At 44.6% G+C, this 20,572-nt stretch overlaps 1 protein-coding gene across 2 annotated transcripts in view; it reads left to right on the plus strand.

The window, feature by feature from the left end:
• The window catches only part of fam222aa (family with sequence similarity 222 member Aa), a 99,136-nt gene that overhangs the window by 49,168 nt on the left and 29,396 nt on the right, over nucleotides 1-20,572 (plus strand). The window contains exon 1 of one of the 2 annotated variants that reach the window (XM_074670248.1): nucleotides 474-1,371. The exons of the other annotated variant lie outside the window; for it this stretch is intronic. The gene's annotated coding sequence lies outside the window, so the exon portion shown is untranslated. Of the gene's footprint in view, nucleotides 1-473; nucleotides 1,372-20,572 lie in introns of those variants that run through there. 2 annotated transcript variants of the gene reach the window in all.

Here is a 20,572-nt window from a genome sequence, read left to right on the forward strand (position 1 = left end):
TTTTGCATGCTAATCACATTTAATTGTATTCTGGTTGCATAATAATGTTTTATTTCTCCCTGAAGATTAACCACGGAGCAGCTTTCCTGCAGCTCGGAGTTATTCAGTGTCTTGCTTAAGGGCACATCTGCAGAGATGGTGCCTGCACGTTTGAGCCCAGCTCTCTCCATGCAGGGGCGCTGCCTTTACCCTTTAACTGAGCTGCTGATAAAGAGAAAAGAGTGATTAAAGATCTCAATCTGCATCCTGCCTCGGCAATTTATATCAGACGTTTTTTTTTTCCTATTTCCGCGAATAAACAACGTGGTTTCAGACGCTTGGACGCCGAGCATCTCTATGGTAACAGTCCTCAATTACCGATGATTGGCCAACCCGTGGGAATGTTTCTATTCCCTCAGCACAGTGATTGGTCGGTGGGCGGTCTGAGCAGCCTGACAGTCTGCAGCGTTCCGGGTTATTGTCAGTCTCGGCAGCTCGGCACAAGGGCAGGACCGCGTCCCGGAGCTGCCCGAAGCAGCTAGCTCTTTATTCAGACGTAACCTTTTCTTACTTGGTTTTAACACCAAGGAAAGCATCTCGGAGCACTGCTATCGAGCATACTCCACAGCCTCAGCTGGATATCTGAGTCTGAATCGGGAGGAGAGACATCTGAGAGGCTGCCGATACCGCGGAGAAAGTGACGGACGGAGCAGAGTCTGAGCACCGGGATTTACACCGCGTCAGTTTCGGATATTCCAGGCAGCTGCTTTGGCCCAGCCTTGATATCTTTCAGGGTCCCTTTATACAATATTGCCTCAAAAATATTACAAACATTCTTTTCATAAAAATCACCAAAGGTCTAAAGTGAGCTCTCGGACCACTTTAAGCCCATGCGTAACAGCGGTGGATTTTGGAATGCTGCGTAGCAGTTCAACCATCTAGTTTTCGATTAATATTTCTGTTATTTGGAAATATCTGCAAGCAGAGAGAAGAGCACCAGGACCCTTTGCTTTGTACTGGAGGCTAAACGCTAAAAACCCGAGGTGCACTTGGTGCGCAATTCTTCCGAGGACGCTCCTGAAATTGCCGACCTGCGCTTTTGCCCTCGACAAAATTGGCAGCCGAGTCGAGAAAAAGGCAAAGGCTTATTAACTTTGCATGCTAGAGGCTAGAGTGTGGAATCCAATTCGCAGGGTTATACCGGTGTATTTGCATATACCATCGGAAGAGGAGGATAAACTTAATCAACGCTTTACATCGACGAAGCGGCTGCTGGATGTTGGAGAACAGAATGAATCTTTTTTAATTTGGACCCCAGTAGTATGAGGCAGATTGCTCAGTGAATGCTACAATCTGCATGGAGTCTTAGTCTGCACTACGGAGCAATTTATGGTAAGTATAGTAACGAAATGTTTGTTATTGTGGTTATATCTGTGAGTCTGACAGTGTCTGAATGGTTTGGTTGATTCCTTATTATTAGCTACTGTAGGAGCGTCGCTGACACAGTGTAATTGGAAAAAAAAGGATTCACAGCTGAAAATAACGAATGTCCCTTTGAACCAGGGTGTTGCTCATATAACGTTGTCTCTGATTTAAAGCCTTTGTTTCCATGCGTGACCCTCTATAAAGGAAGTGTTGTAAAATCGACTTGTTAGAGAGCCGCTCCCGAATGGCTTTAGGAACTGCTTTGATGTGTAATATTGGTCTTTTCAAGTATGGCTGGCAATTAAGTGTATTGTCGCGGGGATTGCACCGCAGGCACCGCAGGAGGAGTATGTGGCACTGGAGGAGTTGCGGCTCAGAGCAAAAGGTGCGAATTTTTCATCTGCACGCCCCCGTGCGTCACAGCGCGTGGGGAGGGTGACTATACAGTGTCTGCTGCAATTAGTGATTTTTCACCCTGGAGTGTTAATGATATACAATCTCTTTTTATGGCGTGCCTGCATATTGTGACAGGCTTTTATCAAGGTTCTCATAAAATCCAGGGGAATGTGTGCGTAACGCAGTAAAACTTTTCACTTCGTGCTCGGCGAAATGCATGATGCTCTGTGCTGCATTCGGCTCCCGAGCCAATTTGTCATTGTCCTGTGAATTCTTCTGCAAATTTGTCCTCCGAAGCCCAGGCCTCCAATGCAAATAGCAAAGTCTGATTATCTCGCATGTAACCGAAGTCCTCATTTTTATTTGAATTGGAATGTTGAGCTGATAAAGTTTGGGCTGTTTGGACTCCTGTGAACTTTGCGCCTGAGGGTTTGCTGAGGTTGTTGTTGGAATATTTAGCTTCATCGCTCACACTGCACATAAATGAGGCTGCACATTATGCTGACTGTGCAGTGAGAAAGCTGCACACAGTATGTTTTATCATTAGACTACAAGCATCCTCAAAATCTATCTTCCTCACCGGCTCCAGTCATTCTCTCCTCAGCAGCCCTGCAGACAGCCGGCTCTCTGAATGTAATATGGGCCCCTACAGCAGGGCAGGCGCCCCCACAGTCAGGGCACCTGCCATAGAGCCTTCCTGCCTGTATTGAATAAAACATCCAGTGATGTATGAGGCAGGGGCTGCACCCGAGGGGGCAGAACTGCCTCATTTACTTCCTCCACTCTGCGCCTGTGACCTGCTGAGCAAATTGTGCTCATATTAGCTCTGCGGCTGCTCCTCACCTAAACAAATAGTCTTCCCAGCATAATGCTCGCCTTAACTCAACATGATGGTTGGACAAGGCAGGGCAGAGCGGACGGGCAGAAAGCTTTAATATCTAGGTCACTGAATTACCTTTTGGAGTTTGTAGCTCTTGTTTTTCTTTCCTTTTTATTTTCTGGCTTGCTTTTTGATCTTTTCTTTCTCTGTAACATTGAACCTTTTAGTGTCCTGCTGCAAGACCTTTCTAAAATTTCATCTTCCTGTGCTTTCACCATGTTTCCTGTTGCTGCACACTTTCAACTGGTTTGGCACAGTCCATAAGTAATCTTAACTTAAAGCACTTTTTAGGTTTGAAACTTATTTGTATTTAGATTGATCACCCCTCAAATGTAATATCTTACTCTCTAATGATTTTTTTTAATCTTAATGATCACACTGATAATCTGCTCTGTACATTTAGCTGGAGAACACATTTTGGCGTGGCATTAATAAAATATAAGTCATTTCAAATAGTCTGACATTTTTTTTTATCAATTTTCAGCTCAAATAGTGTATCACTTTGGTTGATTGATAGCTTTTGGGTTCCTTACTGTATTCTTTGCTTATTAAAGTGGCTGCCTGAAGTGAAGAAGTGAGCTGCACTCATGAATATCGTTAAAGTCTCTGAAGTTTAATTTCCTGCACTGTGTATTAATCTTTTTTAATCCCTGCATGGTTTGATTGTCTCAACACCTACCCACAGGCAGCAAAACTCATTTTGGCACTTAAGATGACTAAAATAGTTGATACAGATGTGTGTGTGCGCATGTGAGAAAAAGTCTGTGTGTGTGTGTGTGTGTGTGTGTGTGTGTGTGTGTGTGTGTGTGTGTGTGTGTGTTGCTTCAGATGTACCCACCCCTGAAGGCTTTAAGCTCTGCATGTCCATTCTTGTGTGGACTCTATTAATGAAAGTTCTCCTTTTTATTCACACAGATGAAATAGAATTTATAGAACTGTCTATAGTCCGTCCAGGTAACATTAAAGACATTTTCTACCTCTGTCAAAGGAAAGAACAGACAACTCGTCATAGATTATCTGATATCTTTAAAAAGCACAGAGCGTCTAGTTGGAAACACCGTCGGATTCTTCAAGAAACATGAACGTTTTCTCTCAAAGCAGCGTCAAAAACAGCTCATTAGATACCTGATCAAAGACTTTCATATCAAGGAAAAGTCTACAACAATTCTTCTTTTAACACCTTTCATGTGCAGGCAAACAAAAGAGACGTGCCCTTTTTTTAGTACTTTACAATCTTACATGATTTAATATAAACTTCATTGCCCGAGTAGAGAGATCTGTCTCGCACATCAGCACTCAGGGATGTGAAGACAGAACGTGATAAAAGCATGGTAGAACAGAGGCCTTACATACAAATGATTATAAAGGGAAACCAACACAGCCTGCAGCCAGGCGGTGTGAATGAGTCGAGGTGAATGTGATGTTTAGTTTCTTGCAGAAATGATGGTGTTGTTGAGTTACACATTAAATATACAAGCAGGACTGGCAGGGATGTTTTCTGGTTCTGCAAGCTTGACCTTGGAGGTCTGTGTTGCATGGTTGAGGAGAAAAGACTGATATGTGGACATGCTACGTGACCATCATTTATTTTAATGAACACAACCTGAAATAACTTTATGTCAATTTAATAGGTTAATCCAGCTCCTGTAACAAATGAAAAAAAAAATCTGTTTAGTTTGCTTTTACTTTAGAGCTCATGTGAGGTGTTTTTTCCTGGGTGTAAAACAGACTGAAATTAACGTTAAAGCCTCTGTATGACCTCCAAAAGCAAAAGAGATCATCAGAAATAAGACAGTCTGTATCTTAGTTTTTGATGCTTGAATCTGGTGTGCGGGGATGTAGGTCTCAAACCATATGACTGACAGCACACAGAAGAGCCAACCTCTTTGACAAAGGCTAAGTTTATCACTGAAGCTTTGGTTTAGAAGCATTCGCTCTTGAAACATCTGTTTATTCAGTACAAATTCATTGAAAAAGTAAAACTGAGTGGTTAGGACAAACATAATAAAGTAGAAAAGGAATTAACTGTCAAAATGATTGATAAAGGGATATTGGGATAATGAATTTTTAAGTAGTAATGACATTCACGTCTCCCACAGGGTGAAAAAGTTAGAAAGGGAAGAGGAAAGAAATTCTAAAAGCACCATAGAGGAAGCAAAAGCTGAGGCGATTATAAACTTTTACCCCTGTAGACTTTGTTTTACAATTTCACAGCGTGAGAGTAAGACATTTAGACATATACTACATGAACCTGTTGCATTGTCTGCTACCTCACATCAGCCTGCACTTCTGTGTTCCTGTTTGAAGACTGACCTCCAGACTTGTGAAGTTTGACAGCTCTTGCTGGAGGGTTTTGTTTTTTCCAGCATCAAATTTGACAAACTTTTGAAAAAGTTCTGGTTCACCTGTGACTAACATCTTACATTGGTTTTCTCCTTTTCCAAAAGTTATTGTAGAATAAAGGCATTTCACACAACATAAATGACAGTAATACATCATTTTTTTGTGTTTTTGTTGAGTTTCATCTTAGCAAGATGCTGCAGATAGTACCTCATCATCTTAACTGTGGGGTAAACCTGACCACAACACCTGCTCAGCTGAGGTGGCAGATGTTGGCAGTTCTTCATCAGGGTTATCTGCAGCCACTTAGCCCATGACAGACAGCCATGATTCCCCCCAGACCTCCTTCCTTCCCCTCCGTCTCCTCTCACCCCTCCTTGTCACACTGAATGGAAGTCACGTCTCAGCAGGCCTTGAGGTTAATGTATAGCCTTTAATTTGGAAAGGTTAGGGCGCTCAGTCTATTTTTCAGTTTGAGAATGCTCTCAGGCATGTGGAAATATAGTCAAAGTGAACAGTGCAGTTTATATGTGGTTAATGAGTACACTAGTGTGCTGAGCGGCTTGCTCTCTAACCCAGCCTGGAAAATGTGGGGAGGCCTGCTCCCTTCTAAGTGTTCTTGGGGGGGAAGAAAGAGAATAAAGCAAATCTGACAAGCTCTCCAACAGCGAATTTGCTCTCCTTAAAAACAATGCCGCTCTTGCCTTCCTCATGGTCACATTGATTTGTTCTGGGTGACAGTGCAGGCTGCTGTGAAATCACCCCAGCGCCATTGATCTCAAGGAGAGGAGGAGTAAGAGAGGCTGGCGACAGAGAGCAACATGGGAAAATCCTCGGTGTGCCCTCCTCAACCTGAACCAGTAATAAAAAGATGGCCCTGCTTACTATCAGATCAGGCCCTGCTGTACTTCTTCAGCCGCTGTATCGCTAGTCTAGTCTGCGCTTTGATTTGTTTTTGGAGACCCGTACGCTCTGTTTGATTTGCTATTGTTGCCTCGCCATGTTTCACATTATCAGCTGAACTCTTTATTGCCGCTGTTTTCCATGCCAGAAGCGAGGCTGTTTTTATCTCATGCAGGCCTCTGATTAATCTCCCCCTCTATGCTGGTGTACTTTAATCTTGAATGGGAGATATCTGATTCTCCTCGGCTATTGAGGAAGATCAAACTTTAATGGAACAAGGAACTGCACATCATCCTAATCTCCATCTCGCTGCATTTTGGTTGACTGCTCCCCCCTCGGGCTCTGTAGCTTTGTGCAGAAGCAGGAAACACATCAGACAGATAAGGTGTTTTCTCTTCATGCTTTGGTAATTTATTCCCTGTTGACAATGGCCGCCACTTTACATCTGCTCTGTTTGATTACCTGGTTAAAGGAAAAGCTGGTAGAAAACACAGGAATTGAATGATACTGGATGACCCAATCATGTGAAACTTTCCCAGAAGCTTTGATTGAAGGTTTCTTCAAAGTTGAGTATTTTGACTTGAAAATGTTCCTGCTCTCTCTCTATCTATTGATATTCAGGAGATTGGGTCGTGCATGACCTGCGTCATCAGTCTATAAAAGCTGGGGGAAAGCTACATGGGCTGCATGGATATATTCAATGCATCTGATTACACCCCAGTCAATGCAGGAATTAGCTATTGACTGCTTTCCCCTGCCTTCACTTTCTCCATATCACTGAATAACTGCACATTATGCTGACCAGCATATGTCTGCTGCTGCATGGATGCATATTGTTGCAAATGGATAACACTTATGGAGTGTCACACCTCCCGCAGACGGCCTGTGTCTGTGACAAAAAGAGGCTATTACCCAATTCTAAGGCGGTTTGCTGTAAGGTAATGAAATTTCCACTGACTGGAGAAAACAATGTTGTCTGGCCCAGATTGTAATTGCAGAAGCCACCTTGCCGTTTTTTCAGTGTGAATGCAACACGATTTAATAAAACTCTGGAGATTTTTATCATTTATTGCCAGGCCTGGCAGCAGCGTCAGGGAGCGTAAAGCTGCGGCTCGCTCAGATAAAACTCATTCAATTTGCTCGTTGAATTTTAACCACGCTGGAAAGTGTTTACAAAAAAAGAGAAGCGGCTTGTGACCTGAAGGGACACGTTCATTTGTTGGTCAGCTGTGTTGTTAATGCAAAGCCACCGTTCCCTTCATGCAAGTATGGAAAGTTTGGAATTTCTATCATCCCCCACTGTTATTCTTTGTGTCAAGAAAGGGTTGAAAATCCGAGGGATATTAGACCCTGAGGCCAAAGAGCTTCTGTGTGCCTGCCTCCACTCACATACAAAAACATAGGAACATTGACATGAGGACATGTATGGACACACACACTCACAGACACACACACACACACACACACACTCCTAGCCCTGTTTTATTACCTCCTGCCTGCTGCTGGAATTGCTTTCCTCCCTCGAGTGAGCCAGGCAAAGCCGGCTTTATTGTGTTAACCTATTTGTGTGTCAAGAGCGATTGCAGCGTTCTTTATCTCTGTTTGTATTCGGACGGGGAGACGGCAGAGAGAGGGAGCGAGGGAGAGGGAGAGAGAGTGGGTGCTGGGTGAGAGAGTGGGGGAAAGTAGGGAGGAGAGGAGAGAGGAGAGAAGGGGTTTGCACAGGAGCCAGGCAAGCCACCGGAGTTAGACGGATGGCCGGTCACCTCGCTGCACTCTGGAGGATAATGACTGGTTGCTTAGCAATAACCCGCCCCCACCCACTTCCAGACTTGCATCCAGTAATCACTTTTCCTCTAAAAGATTTCATATATAATTATAAGCTCGCTGAAATCAGCCTAATGGGTCTTTGCTGTTATTTAGCAGAGTGGGTTGAGGGTGCAGGGAGCTGGAATTTGCAGATTTTGGTGTTGCTGGGTGGCTGCTTATCAGCTCCAATTTTTTTGTTGGATGCTTTACTGTGTGTGTGTGTGTGTGTGTGTGTGTGTGTGTGTGTGTGTGTGTGTGTGTGTGTGTGTGTGTGTGTGTGTGTGTGTGTGTGTGTGTGTGTGTGTGTGTGTGTGTGTGTGTGTGTGTGTGTGTGTGTGTGTGTGTGTGTGTTAGTATGTGTTTGTATCTGCTTTGCATTGAGCAGTTGGTGGAGTTTGACCTGGATTACCACAAGGCCAAAGCTATGTTTCCTGCTAGATAGCTGCCTCTGTATGACCTTTGACCCACGTAATGCCACAGCGGCAACATCCATTTAAATAGATGCATCTGCACAAGCATACACACTCCCATATTCACCCTTTTTTTTTTTAAGGCTGACTAGAAGCTTCGAGTGCTTCTTCTTGTGAGCTCTTAGTTTTATTAACATTTTTATTGAGTTGAACAAATTGCTGACCTTTTGTGGCATAATGAATAGCTCAGCCAGCTCAAGAAAAATGAGAGTTTTGGCAGAAGTGACTGGCGTCAATCCAGGATGTTTAACTCATGATTTGCAGTGCGTGTATTCAGCAGGTGACAACATTTAATACAGCTGAGTGTTCCCCAACATTTCAATTCTTGTTTCTGCTGCTTTTTTCCCTTAACAATTCTCTGTCAGGTGTTAATCTGTGACTGTCTTTAATTTGTACTGTTCTACAGCAGGATGCTATAATTTAAGTGAACTGTGTTTTGAAGTGGCAGGATGAAGGTATAATATCTGAGCATGACCCCAATTTGAAGTGCTTTTCATCGCCAGCAGACACTAATGTTGGCACGAATTCCAGATTCATTTTAATGTGTAGCCAATTATCCTTTCTGCTCGGGAGAAAGGACTGTTTTATGTAAGAAAAAAAGGGTTGAATGTCCCTGTGAAGTCCAAATAAAAGTTCTGCATATTTGTTGGTGATAAAAAAAGATTGCTGGTGTAGAAACAGATTTTGTGCGTCAGATTGGACGCGTGAGGTTGGTTTTTATTTCAACTTCATTTATGGAAAGACAAATTATAATTTATAAAAAAATCTTCTTTTGTTATCACTTCTTCAAATAGCATCAGCGTCCGTGTCTGATAGTTACCCATCTGTGCCTTCTCTCAATATCCTGCTCAGTGCCATCTTTCCTTATCCGAGCTCATGCTCCATTGCTACGACTGACAGCTCTGCACGTCCTGGGAACCTCGTACTGATAAACTAAACATACAGTGCTATCCCCCACCCCCATCTCCATGGCATGCTTCCATGGCTGCGTCTATAGGAACAGCTGTCCAGCTGTCACCGCAGCCAGCCAGTCAGCCGCTCTCCGAGGCAACATCTGCAGAGACTGAGCGCACAGAGGTGGCCTGCCGTTCTCTGCTCGTCCCCAAAGACCACAGAAGAAGTGTGTCAGGCCTTTTGGCTGCACATTATGGCTGACCACATCAACCGTATCACTGGGTTTTGATTGAACGTTATCTGCTCCTGTCTGTGTCACTTAAATCAGCTCCACTGGGCATCGCACTGTAATGTGTTGTCACCGATTTACAGGGATCTGTTACTGGAGGGACTTATCACAACAGTTCTGAGAATCTAAACACAGGACTGTGCAGCCAAAAGAACACAACACATTATCGTTCCCATTAATAGTCATCTGGCTCAGCACTGATATGTGTGTGCGCACATGTGTGTGCGTGTGTGCGCACATGTGTGTGTGTGTAAACAAAATCCCAGCGAGCAAGGTGCAATGGCCTGGAACTGACGAGAACCCACTGGGAGAGTCTCTCCTTGATGTAGCTCCCCCTCCCCAACATCTTTTCCTCCTGGCAGCAGAGTGATGGTGAGGTGGGCTGCAGTGGGGGGTTAGTGTGTCTGTGTGTGTGTGTGTGTGTGTGTGTGTGTGTGTGTGTGTGTGTGTGTGTGTGTGTGTGTGTGTGTGTGTGTGTGTGTGTGTGTGTGTGTGTGTAGAGGGGGGTGGCAAAGAGCCATGTGAGTGGAGAGCTGAACAGAGCTGTGGTCCCCTCTGTCAGCCACAAACCAGGATCAGGGAGATCACATGGGACTCTCTCCTAGGACGCGCAAACAGCTGTTCAGTGTTTTTCTCTTACTCCTTCACCAGCTCACTTGGGTTTTTCTTCCCCTTTCTGTCGTCTTCTCTCAGGCTGTCATTTGCTTCTGTCATGCTCTTATTTTTATGGAGGAGTTGTCTGAAAATGGAGAAAACGCTTTGAGTGTTTCTGCAGACATGGCTGAGATGTAAATTTGCTCTTTAAAAGTGGCATAATCATCCCTGTGCTTCTTCTTCTTGTTTTTGAGAACTTTTTAAAGGACTTGATTTCTTCATCAGTCCTCTCGGTGACTGAGGGCCTCTCAGGCATACTGTGTGCCTCTCCCACCAGACAGCTGCAGACTCATACAGGCTCTGGGCGAGCTTTGATGGATCCTGTTTACTGGAGCTGAGAGAATGCCTGGGTATCTCAAATTAAGTGTCACTTAAAGCTTGTCTTTTAGTCAGCTTTCCATTTTGTTCCCCCATCTCCCGTGACAGCACTGTGCTGCCAATTGTAACAGGGATTGAGAGGAAGACATTTGGTGATTACACATTCTGTCATGATTGAGGGGCGAAGCCAGCGACTCCAGGCGAAAACCAAATTCCATATGGCTGCAGCGAAATGTCTCCACCCATCTTGAGTTACACTCTGTGCTGATGACGGGGAAATCGCCTGCTCATGACTTATCGTTTTATCATTCAAATTCAGCCCATTGATGCTCGCTGCTGTGATTGACAGCCGGGCTTGAAAGCCACAGCTATCTCAATTGAGCTGCGGCAGCCAGTTGGTACCCGTGACAATGGTCTCCCCTCTTTGCCTTGTTTTCACACTTTTTCTGCTGTCACAGAAACCTCGCTGATTGCTTCTCTGCCAAGACAGCATCCTATTAATCTTTTAAATAAGGGCCGCAGCCCAGCAGTATTGTTTGCAGAAAACCGAGAGGACCCTGTGAGACCACACTGAGAGAAGAAAAAAAGGCAACAGGGGCTGAATCCGTCTCATTGTGGCCGGAAAGCCGAGCCTCCTTAAAACCGACAATATTAGAAATCTAATAGCTGCTGTGGGGATAGATGTTGCTGAGGTTTGAGTGTAGCCAACGCTCTCTGGCCCCACCTGATGACTCTGTGGGCTCTTAGCTTTGCTCTCCAGGTGCATTCTGGGCTTTCATCTGCATCGTGGCACTCTGAATAAAAGCCTCTGTGTTTATAGCCATTTTCTTTTTCTATGCACTTATTGATCCCTTTCAGGACTGTTCGCGAAAGGCTTTATTTTTTTCCATCCGGGGCTCAAACCACATAACAGCAGCATATTCTGAAATAGCAAGAACCATTGGTGTATTGTGATGTGACCTAGGGAAGGAAGAATAACAGCTGAACCCTTTGTCCCTCCGTACTTAGCAGTTTGAAGGAGGCACAGACATGAATGAAATAAGATGTCCTTCATGTAAGAACATTTCTCACTACCAAGAAAAACTATGTGCCTCTTTTTTGAAAAGGCTTGCTGCAGTCTGATTTCATGGACTCAGCTCTTGTGTTTAATTAGGTGTGATTTGTGAACATTCTCCAAGTGGAAGGAAGTCTTTTTGGAGTCGCTGTCCTTTCTTGTCAAGTAGTTTTTGATGGAGAAATGCTGCAACGTTCCTGGCACCCTCTGCTTTGTAAGGAGTGTCATCATATGTGAAATAGTCTCATAAAGCAAACCTTTTGAGTATGAGAAACATGTGGTGGCACTATTTGGCATCCCTGCAGCTTTGGATGTCTAAAATTGACTGAATTTATCAGTCCATTGTGCACCTTTTCTGGTCCCTGGTCATACAAACCCAGTGAGGCAGTGCAACCTCAATGACTAATTGACTTGCAGGTCAGAGCCACATGATAGCAAGACTGCAGGTCAATGGAAATTGATATAGTTTCCCCTACAGGGAGCTGCAGCTGCTTTGTGATCATCTGTGTGATCACGCTCCCATGCATACATACACGCATGACCATTTAAGCGAACAGCTATTTGTAGATGTTAATCCTCTGTGCCTCCCTCACTTTGAAAACTATCAATCCATTAATAACAAGTCCTCAATAACAAAACACTTCTGTTTATGTGGCTTTTGGCACAGCTCTGTCATCTAACATGGGGCTTCTAAGATTATTAAGAGTCTAAAAAAATATTGGTGCATTAAAGGATTTCATTTTTTAGTTAAGTGATTCAAAACAACCTGAAATGATGGCCTTAACACTAGATTTAAATCCAGTATTTTCTGAATTTGTCCTCAGGGTACTGGACCTGTTTTGCAGAGGTAGAGGTTTTCTTTTCCCATCTGAATGTCATTCCTCTGCAAACTTTAGAGTTCTCTTTGCTTTACGTGCAGCTTTTTGCACACAAAGATGAGCAAGCGTCTGTAACAGTTGGTCCTTGAAGTGCGCTTAAAACCACAAGCCAGTGTTTCCTCTCAACATGCAAATGTGTGCACGCAGGGATGTCTTTATGATCTTGTTTGCAGGTTAAACATAAACACTGCTGTCCCAGATTCACACAGCAGCCCCCCTCCACCTGAGTCTGATCCTCAGCAACCAGCCCGAGCGCCTCACATGCAGCCACGAGCCTCCTCCTCCTCCTCCTCTCCTCCTCCTTCCACTCTGCCCGTCACCCAAAAAAAAAACATTCTCTCTGTTCCTCCAGTTTCAAAGCACCCGCATAGCTTGACAGTGTTGAAGCACACCCCTCCTCCCTGACCCCTCCTTTTGGAGACGGCACTCTTGACCTGCTGCCCCATTGTTTCCAGCGGGGATGGATGAGCCGGCGCGATCCTTCACTCAATAGCCGCTCCATCTGTTGACTGCGTGACTCTGGGTTACAAGCAGGGATTTTGCTCCGTCTGTGCAGGGTGTGAAAGGAACTATCTCAGGGGGCTTCCTGAATAGGGGGTTTAAACTGCAGAAGCAGGGTGTTGTGATGCCCCTCACATCTCCATCCCTCTCCCCTCCACCCGTCATCAGCCCAGCACAGCCGGCTGGGTGTGTGCAGGATGAGAGGCCTTCATTGTGCCTGTTCACAGGCCCCTAGGCAACAGGGTCACCTTGTCCCCAAACAAACGTTGCCCTCAGAGGGATTGTTGGCACTGCGTGTCTGTGTTTCTGTGTGTGTGTGTGTGTGAGAGAGAGAGGGGGGAGTGAGTATTTGAGTATAAGAATGCATCATCAGGAAGAGGGCAGAGGCCTTGGCTGTGAGGACATTTATCTAACATCCCTGCTTTTCACATCAGGGCTTATTCAGGGCAACCCGTCTGCGTCCGGCTTTCAAAGGACATCAGAGAGAGAGAAACACCCTGCTGCTTCACAGGTCAAACTGCTCGCACTGAGCATTTAGACCAACAAAGCTGCCTGTGTTACTTTCTGTTCCACTTACTGAAAGAAAAAAAAATCTTGTGTTTTTAACAAATTTGAGGCACATTGTGGAAGATTGTGTCTTAGGCTTTCCGTTTTGCGTTTTGTTCCTCTTTCATGGGAAGTGCTGGTGAACCAAAATAAGTAAATCTGTGTCTGTTGTGACTGCTGCTTCACCTTCAGTAATTAACGTTGAAATTGCAGTCTGCCAGACATTTGTGCTGAGGTCCTCTGTCTGTCTGCGTGGGAGTTGTTATTTGGCAATTCCTCTTAAATGAGAATAAGCAAGATTCTGCCCCGTAGGATCCTTTTATTTCTCCAGCATTTACATCAGCTAAAAGTAAAACCTCTGTTTGAAGGGATTTACTCTATAAATTCATTCTTTCGTCGCTGGTTGGATAGTAGTACGTATATTTGTCAAGCCCAAGTCTATCATCTACGCTCTCACTAGATTTTGACAGGGTTATTAAGTAAGCTGCTTTTTAATCCAGTTCTTCTTTTTATTTCTCTCTATCAGGGTGGTCTTTCTGGGTTTTTTTCTCTTCACCAGGAGCTCCATATGAAAGGGGCCCATCTAAGCACCCTCATCTGCCTCATTTCCTGCTTCTTTTCCTTTATCACTCAGCCACAGCTCCACTGCTGGAGCCTCCACCCCTGAGCTGTCACAGTCTGTCCCCAGCACACCTCGAACTCCGTTAGGATGATTAAAGCAGCCCGATCTGCTCTCCTCATGTCTTTCACACATGTGTTTCACCTCCACCTTGCTCCTCGCGCTTAGAGACGACAAAGTGAGCAACAGTATCAGAGCGAGAAGCAGGCGCTGAGCCCCCCTCACCAGACGAGACGGAGTCAAAGGAGGAGGGAGGGGATATTTGAGTGGAATGAGTGGAGGTAGAAAACTGCAGTGACAGCAGAATGAATAAATTGAAAAAGTCTCTCATTGTAAATTGTCTATCGCTCGTGACAAACGATCTGATAGGCGAGCGGCCCGGGTTTCCAACGCATCCGTCCCAATAGAGCTGTGAATAACCGGTCTATCTCCACACTGCTTAGCACTGGCCCTGCACTTAATAATTCATACAGTGTGAAATATTTTCCCCGGTACAGATATGCCAAAGAGCTGCCGCCAGCAGGCGGAGGGGCGGTGAGGGGGGGTGTCCCTGTGGTGCTAATTTGGGGGATGGTGACGTGCGTAGATTTCTGAGGGGGCTGTAGTTTAGAGGAGATGCCTCAGACACATTTGCTCTCCTGTACGCTCTGTCTGAGCAGGAGACACTGAGAGTGCAGATGACATTTAACTCACGGCTGATCTGCCTGGAACCAAGAACAGAGAGAGGGAAATACGTTTCCATCTGAGCTGACTGAGCACGGTCAGAAGCCTCGGTGTGGACAAAGACAGCTGTAAACCTGCTAAGTACTTTTTGCTGTTTGCCCCTGTGAGTGTTGTGGCAGCAGGTTGTCTTTGGACACCTGGTTCGCATCTCTTGTTTCCCACAGCTGACTCCTCCTCCTGCCTCAGGCTCCTGCAGGAGTCCAGAGCAGCTCTCATGGTCCCTGACCTTACTGTCCCCTTTATTCACACTACTTGGCTCACACCGCCTTTTTCTCCACAGCTATGAACCCGCAGCTTTAACGTCCTTCATCGTAAAGCGTGCGTAGACTCGTGCAGTCTTGGGCTTCTCAGTAATAGTGTCATGCCATGTGGGTCATTTTGTGTGATGGTGCCATGTGTTTTTGTGCGGCTCGTTCCACAGTGCAGTCCTGTACAAACTGGGTTTTTATGGTTCGCATTCAGGCCCTGATACCAATTATGCAAACTATTAAAAATTTAAGGAGGACAGTCTTTTATAATTTAATCCTAAAGTAATAGATTCTATTAAAAATGCATGAGAGGAGCTTTATAGATGGAGCTAGAATTAGTGTCTATCAAAGACTCCAGTCAAGGATGCAGAGGGAATGGGCGGCAGGAGTGCTGCTATTGCCTCATTATTCAAATAGGATATGATTACCATAGAGCAGGAGTCCCTCAGAGCTGAGGCAGAGCTCACTGGCCACTGAGATCACACACACAGAAGGAGCAGAGTTTGGTCCCCCCAGAAGAGCAGCTCCTCTTTCTGGTGAAATGAAGCTGGTTTAAGGTTTTATCTTTCTCAAATAGGATTGGAAGGGATGTGCAATTTGTTGTGGTTTCGAGCACTCTGCTGCTGAAACGCTCTTTGTTTTCTCCTGTTCCTCCCTGGTGTTTTACTCAGGATTGTTTAGTCGTGTCCTCGCTGAAAGCATGTAGAAGGTGTTCAAGCATGAAAACAGGAAGCCTGCAGTGCTGTAACTTAATGGCTCATGCAGCTAGTGAGCAGCAGACCTTTTACTGGCCTCAGTGCTCCTTGGTTTACCCCAACAGAGCTCCCTGGACAGGTGGAAAGAAAAGAGAAGACTTCACCAGAGTAAATGTGCTCCTTTTCACAAAGCAGCTATATTTGCACTTTTTTTCCACTCTATCCTACACTAGCAGGGGAGCTAAACAGTTTTTCTGCATCAGAGGTTTTATGGGGGACAGATAGGAAGAGAATTTCCCTCTGTTGCCATTGTGCCATGCTTCAGTAATTACAGGTGCAGCAATTGAGATACCAAACAGCCTCTGAAAAGGCTCTGTGCTTATTAGTGTGCTGAAAGAAGTGGATTGTAAAAGCCAATAAAAATTGGAACCTCATGAAGCTTATATGGATTTGAAGTTGTGCCTGGGAGGTAAATTCCTTGCCTTTTTGATGTAATAGTTGCCTGTTTATGGAATAAATCCAACAGGCTTAATCGATCATCTCCGTGGAAAGGTCAAGAGGAGAAGCCGTGGTGTTTGAAGTGCTTATCCCGTGGAGGAGCGCCAGAAATGTGACACCTCCTTATGAGTGGGCGGAGGCAGGCAGATTAGTGACGGACAGGGTGGCCCAGGGGGATGATTTAGGGAGATTCAGCTCTAAATACGCAGCGTATATCAGAGAGAGGGAGTGGGAAATCGTAAGCTGCCTTCCTCCAATCCCCCGTTTTCAACAGAAAAGCATATTAGTAGATTATAAAGAAAATTTACCAAAGAGAAGAGAAGAGGAAACAAAGGGTCCCAGCTGGTGGGGAAGGTGAAGAAAAGTTTTTTTGGGTTGTCACCTCCTGCCCATGCCTTCTGTGAAATGTTGCTTGAAGTTACAGGCCGGTTTCATCCCTCTGCACGCTAATCTAATCTGGAGTGGGTGGCTGTGGGCAGCATCTGTGCTCGGAGTTGAAACCAGGCTTTCTCTCTGCCTAATCCTCTATCCAGGGATCACTCAGTAGGGTGAAGACAATTACCAGCCTGCTTTCTCATGCTAATGGAATCTCTAACTAGATCTTACAGAAAGAGGAAAAAATAGATGAAGGAAGAAGAGGAGCAGGGACAATGGCGCAGAAGGATGACCCAACTAAAATGGGTTTTTAGATTACTGTTTAATTATTGATAGAGACCCAGTTGTAAGGCCTAAGGTCAGGATTTTGAGAGCGTTTTCTGAGAAAGGAGATAGATTATCGGGTTATTTTGCTGTGTGTGTGCGTAGAAGTGTGTGTGTAGAAGTGTGTGTGTGTGTGTGTGTGTGTGTGTGTGTGTGTGTGTGTGTGTGTGTGTGTGTGTGTGTGTGTTGTGTGAGGAAGTTGCTGAGACAGGCCTGATGTCACCCACATCTCAGCAGCTGTGTGCCTTGTAGTCTGCCTTTCACCTTTTTATCACCTGCCTCCAGCAAGGTGTCTGGAGTGGTTTTAAATTGCATTAATATGCAGGAATTTATAGATTGCCTCCCTTGGCATTTCTGCAGGGAGGGGAAGAGAGTATTACAGTCTCCATCTGCACTAATTACTGGGTCTTGGCAGTGTTACCTGTCTCTTGTGAAGGACAAACTAAGGCACAGAGCAGTAACACACGGAGCAGAAGGAGCTCATCTTCTGGGGAGTCTTCAGGAAGACACATGTCTCCGGGGCCACTTTTACCCCGATATGTTTGATGTGTTGGGAGCTTTGACGACCATAAAAAATCCCTGCTAGCAACATCAATAAACTAAACTGCTCTGTCCAACTCAGGCGGAGAAACTAACAGGCTTTGCGGCTGATTCCAGTGACAGCCGCACGTTTGCTCAAACTGTTGTAGTCGAAAGTATCAACATATATCTCCTGTTAATCCTGCTGGAAACTTAAATGGACTGTCTCTCGGTGTGTCAGAAGATTTAAAATCATGGCAGCTCAAGAGTAAATCTTAACAGGTGTACACCAATCGTGTTTGCCTTGAGACCTGAAACTGAAAGCAAGTCTTCTAAAATAAATCACCGAAGCAACGAAATGTATCAAAAATCCTTGGGAGGGGAAGATAATCAGTCTGCACATGTGCCGTTATCTCAGCGATGACCTCGCTTCTTGATTCCCTGCGTGGTTGGTCAATCTCACTGATAACACAAACCCTTATCAGGCTGCTTTTGTCATGGAGAGCATTTTAAATCATTACAACCTGTCCACTTTTTCACTCTGTCCCTCATCATTGAGCAGTGACACCAAGGACCTTGCCTGCGAAACTGAGATCAATGCTTTAACTCTTTCGCCGCAGCTGCAAGGGTTATGCTTAAATCTGCATGCAGTTACTCCTCGTCCTCGCTGTGAGTTTCTCAGGTTTCCATGTCTGCCTTTTGGGCCTGTCAGGAAGACTTCTTGGATTGCTGCTGCACAAACATCTTGCTGCTGTTTGTGCCATCTGTGCCTTTAGCCAGCAGGTGATTACCAACCGCAGATTCACCTCCCACTCTGTCCAATTGGATTGCGACTGCTGGCACGGTCAGGGCCAGCTTTCAGAGGGAGCAGGGCGACAACAGCTGGATAGCACACATTTATGGAGTGAAGGGAAAGGCTGCAATGAAGAGAAAATATGTGCAGGAAAAAATAAATGTCTGCTTCCTCTCCTTGCCGTCTTAGCTGTGAGCACTTGTGTCATCCTCTCTTTTCTAGTCCTTAATATCCAGCAGAGGAAAAATGGCTTTGTCACACTTGAGATATATCAAATGAGATCAGTGTCAACATTTCAACGGTGCACCGTTTGATTGCCTTGTGGGCTCCACAACACACTAATGTTATGCTTGAATGAGTATTGGATCCATGACACCCTCCAGTGAAAGACGGCGGAGCTGTCCTTTGGACCGGGGGAATTGGGGTCACCTTAGACCCTGCAGTGAGCGCTGTTTGGAGTCAGGCTCCGGCAAGTAAGAGAAGAAATCACATTGTTTGAATTTAATTATATTCCATTGATTTACTGAACAGCCATTAATGAGCATACATTCTGAGGCAAGGCCGCTTTGCATGAAGGTTTTTTCCCGTCTCTCTCCTTCTCTCCCTCTCTGTCTTCATCTTTTCTCTCGCCTGCTCACTCCATTTCATCATAAATTGACATAAGCCTTTCTTTGAAGTTCAGGAGCCAAGCTGAGGAATGACAGCACAACAAACAATGAACAAAACACAAAAAGACAATGAACACTGTTTGAATATTCAAGTGAGCCACCGTAGGATGGGTAGAGGGAGAAAAAGAGCCCTTGTTTTATTGTTGTTGTGTTAAGCCGTGAATGGACCTGTCTGGGACAATAAAGGATTGTGTCACATCGGGATAAGAAATTCTGCAATATCAACAATGCTTTACAAATGGTGTGTAATAAGGTTTACCCAGAAAATTATATATCCAAGCATGAAAACGAAAAAGCAGTTTTGGCTGAATTTAGGTTGGAGGGTTTGATTTACGTTTGACTGTCCTGCCTGTGAGGTGAGGCAGTGTTAGTGGGAAAATTCAGAAGAAGGATTATTTTTTGAGACAAATATCTAGTCTTAAACGCAGCCAGATTTTTGTTCAATTAACAGAAGCCCCCTGGTATATCTGTGATCAAACTGCAGCTTCTTTCCACATCTGTTCGATATGTCACAGCATTCGCAGGGTTTCAGTGTGAAAGTGGTTTTAGATGACAACCGACGCCGCCGCTGTACAACACAGCACAACACAACAAAGAGCTGAGGCAATAAGAGGAGAAGCGGATGTGTTTCCCCTGTGGTTTGTCTGACAATCTTAAGCCATGCTCTCATTGCTCAAAGTCCCTCGCTGGCACCAGCAGGAGCACAGAGGCTCAGTCATGTTGCAAGAGCACCTTGGATTGTACTGAGCTGCAAACTGATTTTACCAAGGGGACTCTCCCTGCAAGGGATGCAGACTTTAGTTGGGTTTCAGACTGCACATTGGTGAAAAATACACGTTAAAACTCTGTCTCTGAAATTCACAACTACAACACAAATTTGGTTTGAGTTTGGTTTGTTGCAGGGATGTTTTACATCCCAAAACATCATTTCAATTGTTCCTGAACTTAAGAAGGTGATTCTACTTTAAAAAGTTAACAAAAATTAGATTGGGACAAAGAATGGACAAAAGTGAGTCCAAAGCTGGTTAGGTGTGACACTGCATTCTCTTCCAGCTCCTGATATTTTTTCCTTTATTATTCCTTTAAAACCACATTTCTGACATTTTCTAGTGTTAAATTTTTTCCACACTTATTCTCTCCCATGAAAGTCTGACAGAGCTTAGTGGCATCGAAATTTTGCTTCTTAAAATGTTGTTTCACCTAGGGATGCACAATACTGTCGGCACGCTATTGGTATCAGCCAATAATGGCTTAAAAATAAAATATTGGATCTTGGCCAACACTCCAAATTCCACCGATATAATAAACCGATAAAATAATGGGCTAAAGCTGCAGATAGTTTTTAAGTTTTTTTGGTTTTGTTTGCACAAGTCAGATTGAGCAGTGCCATATTTGGCTCCTGTTTTAAGCTACACTTGAATTTACGCAGCAGTCTGTAAGGTCCATGTGTATGACTACTTTAGGCACATTTAATATTTACCAGAGTAAACCATTTTATTCAGTTTGGGTTTGATTGTTGTACAGTTGGACTTGTCATGCGTTCCCTGTGAACAGAGGTTATGTTTAATGTCAATTATGAAATTGGCCAAGTTTGCCCTGGTTGTGTGTGATGTTATGACTTTCCTAGGAACAGCATCATCCATCTTTCAGGCAGGATTTATCCTTTTGATATTTTTGTTTGAAAGCAGTCATCATCAATAAATGTACAGTTTCAAGTATATATTTTTCCTATTTTGCGCAAGAAATTAATATTACGTAACAAATGTGATAAGAG

This window comes from Halichoeres trimaculatus, unplaced genomic scaffold (assembly GCF_033239565.1).
Source record: "Halichoeres trimaculatus isolate MK-OKI-2021-1 unplaced genomic scaffold, fHalTri1.1 fHalTri1_scaffold_5, whole genome shotgun sequence".
NCBI classification, from domain to species: domain Eukaryota; kingdom Metazoa; phylum Chordata; class Actinopteri; order Labriformes; family Labridae; genus Halichoeres; species Halichoeres trimaculatus.